A 22513-nucleotide genomic window follows, 5' to 3' on the forward strand; every position below is an offset into this window, starting at 1 on the left:
GCTTGCAATAGTACAAAGTACAGACAGAGAGGACACAGGGTAAGACACAGCAGGGAAAGGAACCACAGACAAGGAGACTGACAGACAGAGGTAAGACAAGAGTTCACACAGGGAAACAGTAAAAGACAATGTACAGGGACCAAAGGATACAGGAACCAGGATAACCTGCCTCCTGGGGGGCGGGCAGAGAATAATAGACAAAGCTAGGAGTAAAGCCTCTCAGAGAAGGCGAGACATACCACAGGGCCTGGCTTCCTCAGCAGCAAGGAGCTGAGTTGAGACATTGCACAGGCAATGTTCCAGTGGGTGTGGCGAACCTAAATAGTGGAGGGCTCTAGGTAATTGGTCAGGGACAGATTAGACAGGTGCACCCTGACTGCATAAGAACCAGAGAGTTCTTGCGCCGCCCCCCTATACAAATATAGCCAGGAAGCATGCAGGAGAGCAGAGGCACAGAGCACAGGACTGGCAGCAAACAGAATTCACAGCATGACCCAGAGCAGTGAGTAAGTTGGTGTGCGGGGGATGGGAGGCCATGCAGTGATGCCAACAGGGTTGTTACAGTACCCCCCCCCTTACGGCCCCTCTTCCTCAAGCCTGCCAGAATGACTTGCAGAAGAAGGATAGTAGCACACACAGTCCAGGCTGACACAACATTCTTCAGGTAGGGAGGCGTATGTGTGCCATCAGGAATCCCAGAGTGCCAAGTTTCTTGGTGCCCGACGGAGTCAGCTTCCAACACAGAGGGTACAAGGACCAGGACCTCCTCCTCCTGGTTAGCAGAAAGCAGGGATTTGTAAGCTTCTGTTTTGACCTCTACATCAGCCGGCCACTTGAAAACTGAAGACCCCTCAGTGGGTCCAACTTTAGCACATTATTCCAAGAAAATTGGACCTCTTCCTCCAAGTGGGTAAAAAAATGGAGATACATAGGCCACTGTTCTCACCTCTTCATCCACCTGCCACATGGAAGCTGGAGGCATACATACGGGGAGCCACTTCCGCCTGTTACCCTGAAAAAACTGTGCCACCTCTTTCATGTTAGAGGATAAGTAATGCTCAGTCTTGGGACCTTCACCCAATGGCCATAGAGGAGCCGAGGGAATCCACTAAGTAGCCATCTTCAGCCCTTTATTCAGGGGAAGACAATCAAAAAGCAGGGATGCCCCTGAGGGCAGGACACTGGTATAGTCATTGGAGACGTGTGAGGAGATTGACACCGCTTCCCCCTCTTCAGAGACGTCATCACCCCTTGACTCGATGACTAGCAGACCAGATGAAGAAGTCGACCTTGCTGACTGACGCTGACGCAAGGGAACCAGACACCTCTTGTCACTTGGTTGCTTCAACCAAAGCACCGTGCTGGGTTTCCAGACCTGAATAGGTACAAGAATCTCAGGCTCCACATGACCCATGGGCACACCAGACAGCAATTTGAAGATGAACTTCTTCGTGTACAAAGCTCCGACCTGGAGCTGTAGTTGTCCTTGCAGGACTAGACTGTTCTCAAAGAGAGCTAGGCCACCTTTAGACAATGCCCACGCCGGGTCCTGGAGAATGAAGAACGGAGATCACGCACTGACTCTGTATGGCTGGTGGCTTGAACACACCAAAGCTCCCAGAAGGAAGAGAAACAGTCCTTTTAATGGAGAGGGAGCGTTCATGCCAAGGGCCGCCTCTCCCACAGGCCCAGGATTTTGGAGCACTGGCTTCGCAGGGCAGAGACCGTCAGGATGCTCCCTCCCAGGACCGGACTCCGACGACAACCCAGCCAGCCCTTTTTTCTTAGACCTCTTGGGTCTTGCACGGTGGGTTGCTTTGGCAGGCTGTGGAACAGGTGGGTCATGGACGGATGAGACGAATTAGCCTCAGGTTCTCTTCGTCTGGTCCGTTTCTGGAAGCTTGGGGGGGAATACTTCTCAGGGGGCGCGGTACCAGGCTTGTGGAAGGCTTTGCAGAAGGCCACCATGAAGGCTGGAAGACTCGAGGTGATGGGATCCCCTGCTTCCCAGAGGTGGTTAAGCCACTCCAAGGCATCTCCTGTTAGGTAGGTCAATAGCAGTCCTACCTTTAGCCGATTAGTGGCAAAGTAGGGAGCATGCCATTGGAAGTACCGTAAGCACTGTTCCAAGAAGACACGACACTGCTCAGGATTCCCATCATATCTTGCTGACTCCGAAGGGGGTTCAACTTTAGGAATGCCAGCCTCAAGCTGAGCAAACAGTTCATTGGAGACCACAATGGTGGGTGGAGCAGTGAAGGATCGGACTTCAGAGTCGGTAAAGACTTTATTCAGTTGCCCATTCGGGTAAAACAGTTCATCTCGCTCCGGGAGTGAAAGGACATGGGACTCAGCGGGGACCATGGCCTGTGCAAACTGTCTCCCTCGCGCCTTGGCTGATTGGCGCGAGCCGGGGGGTTGTGGCCCCACTGTGCCACAGACCAGAATACCCTGGAAGGGGGATGAATAAGACAGCTGCCTTGGTCTTCTCTGGAGCCTCCAATGGTGAGGTCAGGTTGTGCGGCAGGCAGCTGCCAGGTGCCACTCCAGGGTGGTGTCTGGCTGTGACTGCTGATCCCACTCGGGGACAGGACACCTGGTCAGGTGCGAGTGACAGGCAGACTGAGACACAGGGCAAGCAGGCACGGCTTGGAGACACAGGGCAAGCGGGCACAGCTTGGAGACACAGGGCAAGCGGGCAAGGCTTGGAGACACAGGGCAAGCGGGCACGGCTTGGAGACACAGGGCAAGCGGGCACGGCTTCGAGACACAGGGCAAGCGGGCACGGCTTCGAGACACAGGGCAAGCGGGCACGGCTTCGAGACACAGGGCAAGCGGGCACGGCTTCGAGACACAGGGCAAGCGGGCACGGCTTCGAGACACAGGGCAAGCGGGCACGGCTTCGAGACACAGGGCAAGCGGGCACGGCTTCGAGACACAGGGCAAGCGGGCACGGCTTCGAGACACAGGGCAAGCGGGCACGGCTTCGAGACACAGGGCAAGCGGGCACGGCTTCGAGACACAGGGCAAGCGGGCACGGCTTCGAGACACAGGGCAAGCGGGCACGGCTTCGAGACACAGGGCAAGCGGGCACGGCTTCGAGACACAGGGCAAGCGGGCACGGCTTCGAGACACAGGGCAAGCGGGCACGGCTTGAGACACAGGGCAAGCGGGCACGGCTTGAGACACAGGACAGGCGGGCACGGCTTGAGACACAGGACAGGCGGGCACGGCTTGAGACACAGGACAGGCGGGCACGGCTTGAGACACAGGACAGGCGGGCACGGCTTGAGACACAGGACAGGCGGGCACGGCTTCAGACACAGGACAGGCGGGCACGGCTTGAGACACAGGACAGGCGGGCACGGCTTGAGACACAGGACAGGCGGGCACGGCTTGAGACACAGGACAGGCGGGCACGGCTTAAGACACAGGACAGGCGGGCACGGCTTGAGAAGGAACAGGTAGGGGCCTGTTCACACAGCAGGTGTAGGTACCAGTGTAGGCAGGAGGGAGTGGCGTATGTTGGAACAGGTTAGGAACTGAGCCACAGGAGTGCGGAGTAGGCGGAGCCGCAGGAGTGCGGAGTAGGCGGAGCTTGCAGGAGTGCAGAGTAGGCGGGGCTTGCAGGAGTGCAAAGTGGGTGGAGCTTGCAAGACTGCAAAGTACAGACAGAGAGGACACAGGGAAAGACACAGCAGGGAAAGGAACCACAGACAAGGAGACTGACAGAGGTAAGACAGAGTTCAGACAGGGAAACAGTACGAGACAATGTACAGGGACCAAAGGATACAGGAACGAGGATAATCTGCCTCCTGGGGGGCGGGCAGAGAAGTACTAGGCAAAATACAGAGACAGAGCTAGGACAAGGCAGAGACCAGGAAATTCACCTCCTGGCGGGCAGCCAGAGAATACTAGACAAAGCTAGGAGTAAAGCCTCTCAGAGAAAGCGAGACATAGGACAGGGCCTGGCTTCCTCAGCAGCAAGGAGCTAACTGAGTTGAGACATTGCACAGGCAATGTTCCAGTGGGTGTGGTGGACCTAAATAGTCGAGGGCTCTAGGTAATTGGTCAGGGACAGATTAGACAGGTGCACCCTGACTGCATAAGAACCAGAGAGTTCTGGCGCCGCCCCCCTATACACACATAGCAAGGAAACATACAGAAGAGCAGAGGCACAGAGCACAGGGCTGGCAATAGACAGAATTCACAGCATGACCCGGAGCAGTGAGTAAGTTGGTGTGCGGGGGATGGGAGGCCATGCAGTGATGCCAGCAGGGTTGTTACAACCACACAGAGAAGACCACCTTGGAGACTGAGCCACCATAGAGAGCAGACCACCATGAATAGTGGGTCACCAAAAAAATCCGACCACCATGGAGAGCGGGCCACCACGGAGAGTTAGCCACCAGAGCAGACTACCACAGAGGGTGAGCCACAGCAGAGAGCAGATCATGACAGAGAGCGAGCTACAGGGAAGAATTAGCCACCATGGAGAGCAACCACCATGGGAGGCAAGCCACCACAAATGGCGAGCTACAATGGAAAACGGGCCACCACGTAGAGTAGAACACCAAGGAGGGTGAACCATCAAAAAGAGTGAACCGCCACGAAAATCAGACCAACACAGACGGTGAGCCACCACGGAGAGCCACCATGGAAAGAGAACCTCCATGAAGAGCAAGCCACCACAGAGAACAGACCACCATGGAAAGAAGCCCACCACATAGAGCAAGCCATCACAGAGAGAGGACCACCATGAAGAGCGGACCACCACAAGACGTGAGAGCGGCGCAGGCATCTCTGTACAATCTTGTCCTCCTGACCATTCCTGCTCCCTGAAAGCAAACAAGATAAGGAGGGTGGAGAGGTTTGGGCCACGCACAATGCTCCCCACACATATGGATGAATTCTTGGACTTGTTCAGATGGAGTTTTCTGGCCGCTCAAATTAAATTCATAATCCCATGATGTCCCTGGAGACTGAAGCTGCGCACACACAATATGTTCCACTGGCCTAGACCAATGGAGGACAATGCTGGGAGTTGTGATCCCAGAAGAGAGGAATGGTGATAACTGACCCAGCAGTAACTTTCTATTCGGACTGAGCTCCAGATGCTCAGGGGTCTCCCTGTCCTGGGGACACAACTGACCAACAGAGACCTCCATAATCAGTATCTGATGACTACCTATCTCCTCCATCATCAGTATCTGGTGACCGCCCGTCTCCTCCATCATCAGTATCTGGTGACCGCCCGTCTCCTCCATCATCAGCATCTGGTGACCACCCGTCCCCTCCATCATCAGCATCTGGTGACCGCCCGTCCCCTCCATCATCAGCATCTGGTGACCACCCGTCCCCTCCATCAGCATCTGGTGACCACCCGTCCCCTCCATCATCAGCATCTGGTGACCACCCGTCCCCTCCATCATCAGTATCCGGTGACCGCCCGTCCCCTCCATCATCAGTATCTGGTGACCGCCCGTCCCCTCCATCATCAGTATCTGGTGACTGCCCGTCCCCTCCATCATCAGTATCTGGTGACTGCCCGTCTCCTCCATCATCAGTATCCGGTGACCGCCCGTCCCCTCCATCATCAGTATCCGGTGACCGCCCGTCCCCTCCATCATCAGTATCCGGTGACCGCCCGTCCCCTCCATCATCAGTATCTGGTGACCGCCCGTCCCCTCCATCATCAGTATCCGGTGACCGCCCGTCCCCTCCATCATCAGTATCCGGTGACCGCCCGTCCCCTCCATCATCAGTATCTGGTGACCGCCCGTCGCCTCCATCACTTCTTCTCGTCGTACACTGGTTATGGAGGGTCTCGGCAGGCGGTTGCTCCTGACATCTTGTATCACTGCCCCCAGGTCTCCTGTGGATGAGGCTTGTGAGGATCCTTCAAGTGATCCCAGACGGGTTGATGGGAGATCAGGGATCTGTGGGGCCAGATCATCACCCCAGGACTCCCCATTATTAATGACATTGGCATAGCACTGACACCGGGGGAAGACGGTGACCGGTGAGAATGTTCACACCTTCATGACACTCACACATGATCCCTAATGAAGGGACAATAAAAACCAATGTCACCGCAGCGCGGCATTAATAGACGTAAAACTTTATCACTGCTGTACAAGGAGCTTTTTACTTTGCAGCATTTCTTTCTGCCCGGGTGTTTTGCACTAATATAAGGTAATAACCTACAGGAGTGAGGCACGGAGTCAGCTCCTGCTACCTATAGCACCAGCATAACGTGCAGCGCAGTACAGACACGCCATTGAGGTGGGGGACAATGTGGCTATTGGTGCAGTCACACACCGCCCCCCCCCCCCAGTGGTGTCACACACCGCCCCCCCCAGTGGTGTCCTCCCCAGTGGTGTCACACACCGCCCCCCCCAGTGGTGTCACACACCCCCAGTGGTGTCACACACCGCCCCCCCCCAGTGGTGTCACACCCTGCCCCCCCCCAGTGGTGTCACCCCCCCCAGTGGTGTCACACACCGCCCCCCCCAGTGGTGTCACACACCGCCCCCCCCCAGTGACGTCACACACCCCCCCCCCCAGTTATATCACACATCGACCCCCCCTGTGGTGTTACCATAAGGACGCAATGTTCCAGTCTAACATAAGAGTTTGGAGTTGTGAAAGCAGCACCTGTCGCCCCTGAACTCGTCCTGACCCGCTCCTCCATCAGCCGCTTATTTCTATTTGACAGGAATTATGTGGTCAACATCCACTTATATCCGGAAAACCAGGAGTCACTGGGCCAGGAGCCCATATATACTGCACAGGGGCCCAAATACTGTCCAGGAGCCCAAATATACTGCACAGGGGCCCAAATACTGTCCAGGAGCTCATATATATATACACTGCACAGGGGCCCAAATACTGTCCAGGAGCTCATATATACTGCACAGGGGCCCAAATACTGTCCAGGAGCTCATATATACTGCACAGGGACACAAATACAGTCCAGGAGCCCATATATACTGCACAGGGGCCCAAATACTGTCCAGGAGCTCATATATACTGCACAGGGGCCCAAATACTGTCCAGGAGCTCATATATACTGCACAGGGGCCCAAATACTGTCCAGGAGCTCATATATACTGCACAGGGGCCCAAATACTGTCCAGGAGCTCATATATACTGCGCAGGGGCCCGAATACTGTCCAGGAGCTCATATATACTGCACAGGGGCCCAAATACTGTCCAGGAGCTCATATATACTGCGCAGGGGCCCGAATACTGTCCAGGAGCTCATATATACTGCACAGGGGCCCAAATACTGTCCAGGAGCTCATATATACTGCGCAGGGGCCCAAATACTGTCCAGGAGCTCATATATACTGCGCAGGGGCCCGAATACTGTCCAGGAGCCCATATATACTGCACAGGGGTCAGAATACTGTCCAGGAGCCCAAATATACTGCACAGGGGCCCAAATACTGTCCAGGAGCCCATATATACTGCACAGGGTCCAGAATACTGTCCAGGAGCCCAAATATACTGCACAGGGGCCCAAATACTGTCCAGGAGCCCATATATACTGCACAGGGGCCCAAATACTGTCCAGGAGCCCATATATACTGCACAGGGGCCAGAACACTGTCCAGGAGCCCATATATACTGCACAGGGGCCAGAACACTGTCCAGGAGCCCGAACACTGTCCAGGAGCCCATATATACTGCGCAGGGGCCCAAATACTGTCCAGGGGCCCATATATACTGTGCAGGGGCCCGAATACTGTCCAGGAGCTCATATATACTGCATAGGGGCCCAAATACTGTCCAGGAGCCCATATATACTGCGCAGGGGACCGAATACTGTCCAGGAGCCTATATATACTGCACAAGGGCCCGAATACTGTCCAGGAGCCCATATATACTGCACAAGGGCCCAAATACTATCCAGGAGCCCATATATACTGCACAGGGGCCGGAGTACTGTCCAGGAACTCATATATACTGCACAGGGGCCCAAATACTGTCCAGGAGCTCATATATACTGCACAGGGGCCCGAAAACTGTCCAGGGGGCCAAATACTGTCCAGGAGCCCATATATACTGCACAGGAGCCCATATATACTGCACAGGAGCCCAAACACTGTCCAGGAGCCCATATATACTGCACAGGGGCCCAAATACTGTCCAGGAGCTCATATATACTGCACAGGGGCCCAAATACTGTCCAGGAGCCCATATATACTGCATAGGGGCCCAAATACTGTCCAGGAGCCCATATATACTGCACAGGGGCCCAAATACTGTCCAGGAGCTCATATATACTGCACAGGGACACAAATACTGCCAAGGAGCCCATATATACTGCACAGGGGCCCAAATACTGTCCAGGAGCCCATATATACTGCACAGGGGCCCAAATACTGTCCAGGAGCTCATATATACTGCACAAGGGCCCAAATACTGTCCAGGAGCCCATATATACTGCAAAGGGGCCCAAATACTGTCCAGGAGCTCATATATACTGCACAGGGGCCCAAATACTGTCCAGGAGCTCATATATACTGCACAGGGGCCCAAATACTGTCCAGGAGCTCATATATACTGCACAGGGGCCCAAGTACTGTCCAGGAACTCATATATACTGCACAGGGGCCCGAATACTGTCCAGGAGCCCATATATACTGCACAGGGGCCCAAATACTGTCCAGGAGCCCATATATACTGCGCAGGGGCCCGAATACTGACCAGGAGCTCATATATACTGCACAGGGGGCCAAATACTGTCCAGGAGCCCATATATACTGCACAGGAGCCCATATATACTGCACAAGGGCCCTTTACTGTCCAGGAGCCCATATATACTGCACAGGGGCCCAAATACTGTCCAGGAGCCCATATATACTGCACAGGGGCCCAAATACTGTCCAGGAGCCCATATATACTGTGCAGGGGCCCGAATACTGTCCAGGAGCTCATATATACTGCACAGGGGGCCGAATACTGTCCAGGAGCCCATATATACTGCACAGGAGCCCATATATACTGCACAGGAGCCCAAACACTGTCCAGGAGCCCATATATACACTGCACAGGGGCCCAAATACTGTCCAGGAGCTCATATATACTGCACAGGGGCCCAAATACTGTCCAGGAGCCCATATATACTGCACAGGGGCCCAAATACTGTCCAGGAGCTCATATATACTGCACAGGGGCCCAAATACTGTCCAGGAGCCCATATATACTGCACAGGGGCACAAATACAGTCCAGGAGCCCATATATACTGCACAGGGGCACAAATACAGTCCAGGAGCCCATATATACTGCACAGGGGCCCAAATACTGTCCAGGAGCTCATATATACTGCACAGGGGCCCAAATACTGTCCAGGAGCTCATATATACTGCACAGAGGCCCAAATACAGTCCAGGAGCCCATATATACTGCACAGGGGCCCACATACTGTCCAGGAGCCCATATATACTGCACAGGGGCCCAAATACTGTCCAGGAGCCCATATACACTGCACAGGGGCCCAAATACTGTCCAGGAACTCATATATACTGCACAGGGGCCCAAATACTGTCCAGGAGCTCATATACACTGCACAGGGGCCCAAATACTGTCCAGGAGCCCATATATACTGCACAGGGGCCCAAATACTGTCCAGGAGCTCATATATACTGCACAGGGGCCCAAATACTGTCCAGGAGCCCATATATACTGCACAGGGGCACAAATACAGTCCAGGAGCCCATATATACTGCACAGGGGCCCAAATACTGTCCAGGAGCTCATATATACTGCACAGGGGCCCAAATACTGTCCAGGAGCCCATATATACTGCACAGGGCCCAAATACTGCCCAGGAGCCCATATATACCGCATAGGGGCACAAATACAGTCCAGGAGCCCATATATACTGCACAGGGGCACAAATACAGTCCAGGAGCCCATATATACTGCACAGGGCCCAAATACTGTCCAGGAGCCCATATATACCGCATAGGGGCACAAATACAGTCCAGGAGCCCATATATACTGCACAGGGGCACAAATACAGTCCAGGAGCCCATATATACTGCACAGGGGCCCAAATACTGTCCAGGAGCTCATATATACTGCACAAGGGCCCAAATACTGCACAAGGGCCCAAATACTGTCCAGGAGCCCACATATACTGCACAGGGGCCCATATATACTGCACAAGGGACCAAATACTGACCAGGAGCCCATATATACTGCACAGGGGCCCATATACTGCCAAGGAGCCCATATATACTGCACAGGGGCCCAAATACTGTCCAGGAGCCCATATATACTGCACAGGGGCCTAAATACTATCCAGGAGCTCATATATACTGCACAGGGGCCCAAATACTGTCCAGGAGCTCATATATACTGCGCAGGGACACAAATACTGCCAAGGAGCCCATATATACTGCACAGGGGCCCAAATACTGTCCAGGAGCCCATATATACTGCACAAGGGCCCAAATACTGTCCAGGAGCCCACATATACTGCACAGGGGCCCAAATACTGTCCAGGAGCTCATATATACTGCACAAGGGACCAAATACTGTCCAGGAGCCCATATATACTGCACAGGGGCCTAAATACTATCCAGGAGCTCATATATACTGCACAGGGGCCCAAATACTGTCCAGGAGCTCATATATATTGCACAGGGGCCCAAATACTGTCCAGGAGCTCATATATACTGCGCAGGGACACAAATACTGCCAAGGAGCCCATATATACTGCACAGGGGCCCAAATACTGTCCAGGAGCCCATATATACTGCACAAGGGCCCAAATACTGTCCAGGAGCCCACATATACTGCACAGGGGCCCAAATACTGTCCAGTAGCCCATATATACTGCACAAGGGCCCAAATACTGTCCAGGAGCCCACATATACTGCACAGGGGCCCAAATACTATCCAGGAGCCCATATATACTGCACAAGGGACCAAATACTGTCCAGGAGCTCATATATACTGCACAGGGGCCCATATACTGTCCAGGAGCCCATATATACTGCACAAGGGCCCAAATACTGTCCAGGAGCCCACATATACTGCACAGGGGCCCAAATACTATCCAGGAGCCCATATATACTGCACAAGGGACCAAATACTGTCCAGGAGCTCATATATACTGCACAGGGGCCCATATACTGCCAAGGAGCCCATATATACTGCACAGGGGCCCAAATACTGTCCAGGAGCCCATATAGACTGCACAGGGGCCTAAATACTATCCAGGAGCCCATATATACTGCACAGGGGCCCAAATACTGTCCAGGAGCCCATATATACTGCATAGGGGCCCAAGTACTGTCCAGGAGCCCATATATACTGCACAGGGGCCCAAATACTGTCCAGGAGCTCATATATACTGCACAGGGGCCCAAATACTGTCCAGGAGCCCATATATACTGCACAGGGGCCCAAATACTGTCCAGGAGCCCATATATACTGCACAGGGGCCCAAATACTGTCCAGGAGCCCATATATATTGCACAGGGGCACAAATACTGTCCAGGAGACCATATATACTGCACAGGGACCCAAAAACCAGGGGAAGAGTCTTTAGGAGATCATTTGCATATTCCCAGTGCCTTCTGGGATAAGTGAAGAGTCTCCGTGAGCTCAACGATCACTGGGTTTTGGCCGTTGCAGCTGAAAAGAGGAACTCGGAAAAACCGCGCGCCGACAGGATTTTGGCTCATCTTTCATCGTTTTTAAGAAATCTCAAGATGGAAGAGGCCAGGAGCCATTTGGTGAGCTGCATTTCTTGCTACATGTTCACAGATTTACCAGTGGAAAAGCCAAACTTCACATGCCACAAATGCAGCTTGTGTCCCTGTTGGAGGAAAAGTTGCAAAATCTCGAAGAGAGGTTAGCTACGTTGAAGATCATTAAGGAAGGTGAAGAGTTCTTGGACAGAGCAGAATTATCTCTTCATGTTACAGAAAGAGAAGAAATTCGAAGTGCACCTGAAGAAACAGAGGAATGGAGACATGTGACCCAGAGAAGCAGGAGGATCAGGAGGCAGTCAGCACCCATACTGCTCAGGAACCAGTACCAGGCTCTCACGCAGGAAAACGATGAAGAAATACATCAGGATAAGACTTTGCCCACAAACAGCAACCTTGTACGCCTTCAGAGTCCTCCTGGATGGAGAAAGAAAAATGTGAAGAAGAAACGGAGAGTGGTGGTCATGGGGGATTCCCTGCAGAGAGGAACAGAGGCCGCTATCTGCAGACCGGATATAACTTCAAGAGAAATGTGCTGTCTTCCAGGTGCAAAAATTAAAGATGTGTCTGACAGGATATCAGGACTCTTCAGACCTACAGATGACTACCCATTCCTGCTACTACATGTGGGGACAAATGACACCGCAAGAAACGACCTGGAAACCATCTGCAGAGACTTTGAAGACTTAGGCAAGAAAGTGAAAGAACTGGGAGCGCAGGTGGTCTTCTCTTCCATCCTCCCAGTGGATGGCCATGGAACAAGGAGGTGGAATAAGATTCTGCAGGTGAACAACTGGCTACGTCGATGGTGCCGTCAGCAACGATTTGAATTTCTGGATCACGGAGTGAACTACTTATACGATGGACTACTTGCTAGAGATGGGGTGCACCTTACGAAGACTGGAAAACATGTATTTGGAAGTCGCCTTGCTACACTTGTAAGGAGAGCTTTACACTAGAACAACATGGGAAGGGAAGCAAAAGACCAGAAAAAGCCATACACCTGACAAATGCTATTGAGAACTCTGCTATTAGAAGTGGAAAGGAAGAACAAAGACGAAAGAATCTAATTAATAAAAATATTGGAGAAAGAGAAACCAATCACAAACTAAAATGTTTCTATACTAATGCACAAAGCATGGGCAACAAACAAGGAGAATTGGAACTACTAACACAGGAAAAGAAATATGATGTCATTGGAATCACTGAAACTTGGTGGGACGATACACATGATTGGAATACAAGGCTAGAAGGATACAACTTATTTGCAAGAAACAGACTTGATAAACGAGGAGGAGGTGTCGCATTGTATGTTAGAAACGCGTATATCTGCACAGAGATCCAAGCTTCAGAGACTGGGAGTTCTGTGGAAACTGTTTGGGTAAGAATACAAGGACAGAACAATGGAAAGGACACCATTGTAGGCATTTACTACAGGCCGCCTGTGCAAGCTGAAGATATGGATGAACTCTTTATGCATCAAATGGCCAAGTTCTCCAAAAAATATGACATAGTTGTCATGGGAGATTTCAACTATCCAGACATTTGTTGGGAATCTCTCTCAGGCAAAACTAACAGGTCAAGGAAATTCTTATCCTCTCTTGCTGACAACTTTATCTTCCAAAAGGTAGGAGAGAAAACAAGGGGAACTGCAACCTTGGATCTAATCCTTATAAACAGGGAGGAAATGGTTGAGGAGGTAAAAGTGGCTGGGACCCTAGGAGGTAGCGACCATGCTATTTTAGAATTTTGGATAACTAGAGGCGGAAGACCTGTGAAGACTCAGACGTCAAGGTTAGATTTCAGAAAGGCAGATTTTAAGGGATTCAGAAAGAGAATTGGAGGGATCCAATGGCTGGATATCCTTAAAGACAAAAATGTCCAGGAAGGATGGGAAATCTTGAAAAATGAAATTCTCAAAGCACAGTTGTTAACAATTCCGAAAAGAGGGAAGAATAGGAAGCATTTAAGGAAACCAGGATGGATGAACACAGAACTTAAGCACATGCTAAAAAGGAAGAAAAAAATGTTTATAAAATGGAAAGAGGGAGGCATATCTAAAGAAGAATATAATGCTGTCTGCAGAACCTGCAGGGCACAAATCAGATTATCTAAAGCTGAAAATGAATTGAGGCTTGCAAGAGATGTCAAAAGCAATAATAAAGGATTTTGGGGATATGTCAAAAGTAAAAGAAAAGTCAAAGATGCTATAGGATTTTTACAGGATGAAAATGATGAAATGGTAAGACAGGATGTCGAGAAGGCTGAACTTTTAAATTCCTATTTTGCATCTGTTTTCTCTCAGAAAGGTAATGTAACATCAACTGTTATTCACTGTCCTATTAAGGGAATAGAAGAATCCAGGATATCTATAAACAGAAAGATAGTGAGGAAACACTTAGCTAACCTAAATGAATTCAAGTCTCCAGGTCCAGATGAATTACACCCCAGAGTACTGAAGGAGATAGCAGAAGAAATTTTTGAACCCCTCTCCATAATCTTTGAAAATTCTTGGAGAACAGGAGAAGTGCCAGAAGACTGGAGAAGAGCAAATGTTGTTCCTATCTTCAAAAAGGGGAAGAAGGTGGACCCAGGCAACTATAGGCCGGTGAGTCTGACTTCTATACCAGGAAAGATCTTTGAACAAATTATTAAACAACATGTATGTCAATACCTGGATAAGAATGAAGTGATTAAACAGAGTCAGCATGGGTTTGTAACTAATAAGTCATGTCAGACTAACTTAATTTCCTTCTATGACGGTATCACTGATTGGGTGGATCAAGGAAATGCTGTAGATATAGTATATCTTGACTTCAGCAAAGCATTTGACAAAGTCTCTCATACAATCCTTATTGAAAAAATGACTAAGTATGGAATGGACAAGGCAACTGTTAGGTGGATTCATAACTGGCTTAGTGATCGGACCCAAAGAGTGGTCGTAAATGGCTGCACATCCAGTTGGAGGAATGTCTCAAGTGGGGTACCACAGGGCTCTGTCCTGGGCCCTGTATTGTTCAACATCTTTATCAATGATTTAGATGAAGGAATTGAGGGTAAACTGATTAAATTTGCTGATGACACAAAGCTAGGAGGGATAGCTAATACTAGAGAAGAGAGAGAGAGGATTCAAAAAGATTTAAATAAACTGGAGAAGTGGGCAGCAACTAACAGAATGGTTTTTAACAGGGAGAAATGCAAAGTACTACATCTGGGCAATAAAAATGAAAAAAGCATATACAGAATGGGAGGAATAGGGCTAAGTGACAGCACATGTGAAAAAGACTTGGGTATACTAATAGATCACAGACTGAATATGAGTCAACAGTGTGATACAGCAGCAAAAAAGGCAAATGCAATTCTAGGATGTATTAACAGAAGCATACAGTCTAGATCACGTGAAGTCATTATTTCCCTCTACTCCTCTTTGGTCAGACCTCATCTGGAATATTGTGTCCAGTTTTGGGCACCACATTTTAAAAAAGACATCAACAAACTGGAGCAAGTTCAGAAAAGAGTGACCAGAATGGTGACCGGTCTGCAAACCCTGTCTTATGAGGAAAGGTTGCAGGATTTGGGAATGTTTAGTTTGCAAAAGAGAAGACTGAGAGGAGACTTAATAGCTGTCTACAAATATCTAAAGGGCTGTCACATTGTAGAAGGATCAACTTTAGTCTCATTTGCCCAAGGAAAGACTAGAAGCAATGGGATGAAACTGAATGGGAGGAGACACAGATTAGATATTAGAAAAAACTTTTTGACAGTTAGAGTGATCAATGAGTGGAACAAGCTGCCACGAGAAGTGGTGAGTTCTCCTTCAATGGAAGTCTTCAAACAGAGGCTGGACAGACATCTGACTGGGATGATTTAGCGAATCCTGCTTTGAGCAGGGGGTTGGACCAGATGGCCCAGGAGGTCCCTTCCAACTCTACGATTCTATGATTCTATGATTCTAAATACTGTCCAGGAGCCCATATATACTGCACAGGGGCCCAAATACTGTCCAGGAGCCCATATATACTGCACAGGGGCCCGAATACTGTCCAGGAGCCCATATATATTGCACAGGGGCCCAAATACTGTCCAGGAGCCCATATATATTGCACACGGGCACAAATACTATATAGGAGCTCATATATACTGCACAGGGGCCCAAATACTGTCCAGGAGCCCATATATACTGCACAGGGGCCCAAATACTGTCCAGGAGCTCATATATACTGCACAGGGGCCCAAATACTGTCCACGAGCCCATATATACTGCACAGGGGCCCAAATACTGTCCAGGAGCCCATATATACAGCACAGGGGCCCAAATACTGTCCAGGAGCCCATATATATTGCACAGGGGCCCAAATACTGTCCAGGAGCTCATATATACTGCACAGGGGCCCAAATACTATCCAGGAGCCCATATATACTGCACAGGGGCCCAAATACTGTCCAGGAGCTCATATATACTGCACAGGGGCCCAAATACTGTCCAGGAGCCCATATATACAGCACAGGGGCCCAAATACTGTCCAGGAGCTCATATATACTGCACAGGGGCCCAAATACTGTCCAGGAGCTCATATATACTGCACAGGGGCCCAAATACTGTCCAGGAGCTCATATATACTGCACAGGGGCCCAAATACTGTCCAGGAGCTCATATATACTGCACAGGGGCCCAAATACTGTCCAGGAGCTCATATATACTGCACAGGGGCCCAAATACTGTCCAGGAGCCCATATATACAGCACAGGGGCCCAAATACTATCCAGGAGCTCATATATACTGCACAGGGGCCCAAATACTGTCCAGGAGCCCATATATATTGCACAGGGGCCCAAATACTGTCCAGGAGCCCATATATACTGCACAGGGGCCCAAATACTGTCCAGGAGCTCATATATACTGCACAGGGGCCCAAATACTGTCCAGGAGCTCATATATACTGCGCAGGGGCCTAAATACTGTCCAGGAGCTCATATATACTGCACAGGGGCCCAAATACTATCCAGGAGCTCATATATACTGCACAGGGGCCCAAATACTGTCCAGGAGCTCATATATACTGCACAGGGGCCTAAATACTGTCCAGGAGCTCATATATACTGCACAGGGGCCCAAATACTGTCCAGGAGCTCATATATACTGCACAGGGGCCTAAATACTGTCCAGGAGCTCATATATACTGCACAGGGGCCCAAATACTATCCAGGAGCTCATATATACTGCACAGGGGCCCAAATACTGTCCAGGAGCTCATATATACTGCACAGGGGCCCAAATACTGTCCAGTATATATGAGCTCTGAATCTGAGCATGCGCCGCCCCACAGATGAGCACCGCCACCGCGGCCGCCCCACAGATGAGCACCACCACCGCCACCCCACAGATGAGCACCACCGCCACCCCACAGATGAGCACCACCACCGCCGCCTCCCCACAGATGAGCACCACCACCGCCGCCTCCCCACAGATGAGCACCACCGCCGCCTCCCCACAGATGAGCACCACCACCGCCGCCTCCCCACAGATGAGCACCACCACCGCCGCCTCCCCACAGAGGAGCACCACCACCGCCGCCTCCCCACAGAGGAGCACCACCACCGCCGCCTCCCCACAGAGGAGCACCATCACCACACCAGCCTGGGAAGGGAGGCTGCATCGCCCTGCAGCGTCGGACTGGGATCGCCGCCATAGTATTTGTAAGTATATTTTGACCATAAGACACACCCCTATTTTCCCCAAAAAATTTTTGGGAAAAAGAGCATGTTATGGTCCGAAAAATACGGTAATTATTGTAATTTCCTGAGATAATGACTTTTGGGTTCTCATTGGCTGTAAGCCATAATCATCAACATTACCAGAAATAAACCCGTGACATAGATCACTCTGTGTAATGACTCTATAGAATAGAGGAGAGTCACTGTCTGTATTGGAGAACGGAAACAAATTCACTTTTTGTTGATATTCTGATTTTGGGAGAAGCTCCTGTACTTGTATTTTATTGGGATTTTCTGTGATAACAGAAATTAACAAATATTTGTGACGTGTAAAGGAAATGATAGAACGTACTCCAAATATTTAAAAAATATAAATCTGGACATTGTGCCGCACATCTGTATGCAGCCCCTGAGTCAGTACTGTGTAGGACCACCCTTCTCTGCAGTCTTTTGGGGTCTGTCTCTCTCCACCTTTCTCTGCAGTCTTTTGGGGTCTGTCTCTCTCCACCTTTCTCTGCAGTCTTTTGGGGTCTGTCTCTCTCCACCTTTCTCTGCAGTCTTTTGGGGTCTGTCTCTCTCCACCTTTCTCTGCAGTCTTTTGGGGTCTGTCTCTCTCCACCTTTCTCTGCAGTCTTTTGAGGTCTGCCTCTCCACCTTTCTCTGCAGTCTATTGGGGTGTCTCCAGCTTTGCACATCTAGAGGTGACATTTTGCCCCTCCTTTGCCCTCTCGCGCTCAGTCAGTGACACATTGGATGGAGACATCTGTGATCAGTGATTTTCACGTGTTGTGATTTGGGTCTGGACGGTAACTGCGCCGTTCACACACAGGAATATGCTCTGATCTAAACCCCCCATTGTGGCTCTGGCAGGATGCTGAAGGTCGTTGTCCCGCTGAAAGGTTGAGGGCACCAGGTCTCTGCTCCAGATGACACAGTGAGGGCACCAGGTCTCTGCTCCAGATGACACAGTGAGGGCACCAGGTCTCTGCTCCAGATGACACAGTGAGGGCACCAGGTCTCTGCTCCAGATGACACAGTGAGGGCACCAGGTCTCTGCTCCAGATGACACAGTGAGGGCACCAGGTCTCTGCTCCAGATGACACAGTGAGGGCACCAGGTCTCTGCTCCAGATGACACAGTGAGGGCACCAGGTCTCTGCTCCAGATGACACAGTGAGGGCACCAGGTCTCTGCTCCAGATGACACAGTGAGGGCACCAGGTCTCTGCTCCAGATGACACAGTGAGGGCACCAGGTCTCTGCTCCAGATGACACAGTGAGGGCACCAGGTCTCTGCTCCAGATGACACAGTGAGGGCACCAGGTCTCTGCTCCAGATGACACAGTGAGGGCACCAGGTCTCTGATCTTAGGCTGGAGTCATGTGGCGCCACAGAGGTACTGCACCTTCCTCTCTCCTAAGGTGTGGTGCCCCACCATTCAGGCAAGTTGGAGGCTTCTGACCACGCTCCAACACTCGCACCCCACACAATAGAGTAGTTCAGCATAACCACATTGCGGCTCCTTGCTTAGAGAGAAGCAGAGCACCTTTGGTGGCTCCCTGCTTGGAACACTAGATGTGCTGGGAGGTGGGTGGAGTTCAGAATATATATATGAGCGGGATGGTTTAGGATTACAAGTCACTCAGTCGGTGAGTCTGAGAGAGGAAGCCACTCGGGAGGAGTGGGGATCCCTGGAAGAAGGGATGGAGGAAGGAGTGCTGCAGCTGCCTCAGTGACCTGAGCCAGCTGGCACGGGAAAGGAAAGGAAAGGAAAGAAGGAGAAGGACGTTGACCTGAAGCCTGAGCTTCCATAGAAGGGAAAGGACAAGTACGGAACGTAGGAGTAAAAGGGAACACAGAGGACGTGGGTTAGAGGAAGAACCCTGCCTAGAAGTTCTAAGCGCAAGGCCGGGGCCAGGTCCCCGAGGTTGTATGGGCACTAATGGTTCTGCAGCAGTGCTGTAAATGCACTACTCCCATCTAAGACTTGAGGGCACAACAGCAATACGGATAGAGAGCCGGGACTCAGGAGTAGAGAGTCCCCGAAGAAGGCTACAGCTGTCTGCCGTGCAAGTAGAGTTCTTGGGAACATCTGTCAGGAGGAACTCCAGTGTAACACAGTACTAGGAGATCTTCACACTTAAAGGCGCTATAGAGGAGACGTTCAGGAAAGGCACATAAGTTGGCGGAGTGTGGAAGGGAGCTTTCCATCTTGCCTGGAGGTTGACTGAGTTCCTGACCCGGAGGACACGGTACAGAAGCGGGCACTACAGACTGTGAGTAAAGCTTTGGAACTACATGCCCTGGTGTCCTCCATTCCTTCCTGCGTCCGTCCGCCTGACACTGCTACATCCACTGCGCCAGACACTACATCACCTAAGTGTCTCCATAACTACACTGCCCTGGGACAACAGCCCTGCCTGTGGAGGGCTATACCATCATTGCTGCATCCCACCATCTGTCCCGGAGGATTTGCATGCAGCGTCGGCTTAACACCTCCCTTGCCGAACACCACAGGTGGCGTCACGAACTATTCATTTAATAACATTCAAACCATTCACATCTTCCCATTTACTTGGGCGCCCAGGGCCACGGTCCGGGTCACCGCCACTGTGACACATCCCCGATACCGGCCCGGTACCGAGTACCCCACATATAATGGATCCCAATGACAGGTTAAAACACAAAGAATAGATTATATATATATATACACTCACTGGCCACTTTATTAGGTACACCTGTCCAACTGTGTGTTAAGACTTAATTTCTAATCAGCCAATCACATGGCGGCAACTCAGTGCATTTAGGCATGTAGACATGGTCAAGACAATCTCCTGCAGTTCAAACCGAGCATCAGTATGGGGAAGAAAGGTGATTTGAGTGCCTTTGAACGTGGCATGATTGTTGGTGCCAGAAGGGCTGGTCTGAGTATTTCAGAAACTGCTGATCTACTGGGATTTTCACGCACAACCATCTCTAGGGTTTACAGAGAATGGTCCGAAAAAGAAAAAAAATCCAGTGAGCGGCAGTTCTGTGGCCGGAAATGCCTTGTTAATGCCAGAGGTCAGAGGAGAATGGGCATACTGGTTCGAGCTGATAGAAAGGCAACAGTGACTCAAATTGCCACCCGTTACAACCAAGGTAGGCAGAAGAGCATCTCTGAACGCACAGTGCGTCGAACTTTGAGGCAGATGGGCTACAGCAGCAGAAGACCACACTGGGTACCACTCCTCTCAGCTAAGAACAGGCATCTGATGGCTACTTTCAGCAGGATAATGCGCCATGTCATAAAGCTCGAATCATCTCAGATTGGTTTCTTGAACATGACAATGAGTTCACTGTACTCAAATGGCCTCCTCAGTCACCAGATCTCAATCCAATAGAGCATCTTTGGGATGTGGTGGAACGGGAGATTCGCATCAGGGATGTGCAGCCGACAAATCTGCGCCAACTGTGTGATGCCATCATGTCAATATGGTCCAAAATCTCTGAGGAATGCTTCCAGCACCTTGTTGAATCTCTGCCACGAAGAATTGAGGCAGTTCTGAAGGCAAAAGGGGGTCCAACCCGTTACTAGCATGGTGTACCTAATAAAGTGGCCAGTGAGTGTATATATATATATATATATATATATATATATATATATATATATATATACACACACACGTCACTGAGACACATATATATATATATATTTCATAGAGTTCTACATAGCAGAATAGCCACTAATTCAATTGCCGGCTTCTGTAAAGTCATTACAAAACCCGACATGAAATGCCACATGGTTACATACAGTAAACCATTTCACTTCATTTAGTTTCTTATGGGTCTTTGGCTAATAATTAGATTAGGGTTTGTGTGTAAAATTTGGGACATGTAGGTGTTAAATTAACGGGTAAATTAATTGAAAACAATTGTGTGGGCTCCCGTGGGCTCCACCAGAGAGGGAAAGCCAGTGAGTTAGGGCAGATATTAATAGCCTAGAGAGGGATCATTGTTTTTGGCCCCCCCCGGCTAAAGATCTGCCCCCAGCCACCCCAGAAAAGGCGCATCTATAAGAGTCGCCTTTTCTGGCACTTAGTCTCTCTATTCCCATTGCCTTTAGCGGCGGCTCATGGGTTAATAATAATGGGTTAATGTCACCTTGCTAATCTGGACTATAAAACATTTCACACCATTAATCTAATCCAATGAAAGACTCATTCTCTGAGATCAGTTTGTTTATTTACGTGTTCATTTATTATATCATGCCTCTATTTTTTGTTTCTTTGTGCATATATTTGTGTTTCTTCAGAAACCTTATTAATACCTGAGGATGGGACCTAAGAAGTCCTGAAAGATGCTGAGTAACAGCAATTATTTTTGTCAGCCATTAGAAGGTGATCTTGTTTTTCCCACTGGCTGACACCGTACCAAACCTTTTCGTTTTCCACCACACATAGCTTTTTCATTTAGCCCAGTTCTCCTTCATCTCATCTGACCACAGCCCCTTCTCCCACACTCGCTGTGTCAGCTACATGGCTTTTTGCAAACTGCAAATGGGATTTCTTTTGGCTTTAAAAAAAACAACTGTCTTTCTTCTTCTCATTGATCCATAAAGGCCAGATTTGTGGGATAAATTACTAAGCCCACGGTCACACGGTCAGTATTTGTAGCCAAAAGCAGGAGGGTGATAAACACAGAAGTGGTGACGAGTCTCTATTCTACTTGTCCTCTGATTGTTCCTGTCCTGGTTTTGGCTACAAATACTGATGTAAGATACTGACCAAATACTGAACGTGGCCTTATAGTTGTCCTATGGTCAGATTCTCCGACCTGAGCTGTGCATCTCTGCCGCTCCTCCAGTGATCTCCACACTGACCATGGGCCTCTTGGCTGGTTCTCTTATTAGTGCTCTCCTTGCTTGGGATGTTAGTTAGGTGGACGGCCATGTCTTGGTAGGTTTGCAGTTGGGCCATACTCCTTCCATGTTTGGATGATGAATTGAACAGTGCTCTGTGAGATGTTCAGAGCTTGGGCTATTTTCTATAACCTAACCCTGCTTTCATCTTCTCCACAACTTTATCC

General features: G+C 50.1%; 1 protein-coding gene across 6 annotated transcripts in view; it reads right to left on the minus strand.

Moving 5' to 3' along the window:
• Positions 1 to 22513, minus strand: part of SLC38A3 (solute carrier family 38 member 3) — an 80502-nt gene that overhangs the window by 23037 nt on the left and 34952 nt on the right. The gene's annotated exons all lie outside the window — the stretch shown is intronic.

Source organism: Dendrobates tinctorius, unplaced genomic scaffold, assembly GCF_039654945.1.
Source record: "Dendrobates tinctorius isolate UK_male_01 unplaced genomic scaffold, ASM3965494v1 ptg000357l, whole genome shotgun sequence".
Classification (NCBI taxonomy): domain Eukaryota; kingdom Metazoa; phylum Chordata; class Amphibia; order Anura; family Dendrobatidae; genus Dendrobates; species Dendrobates tinctorius.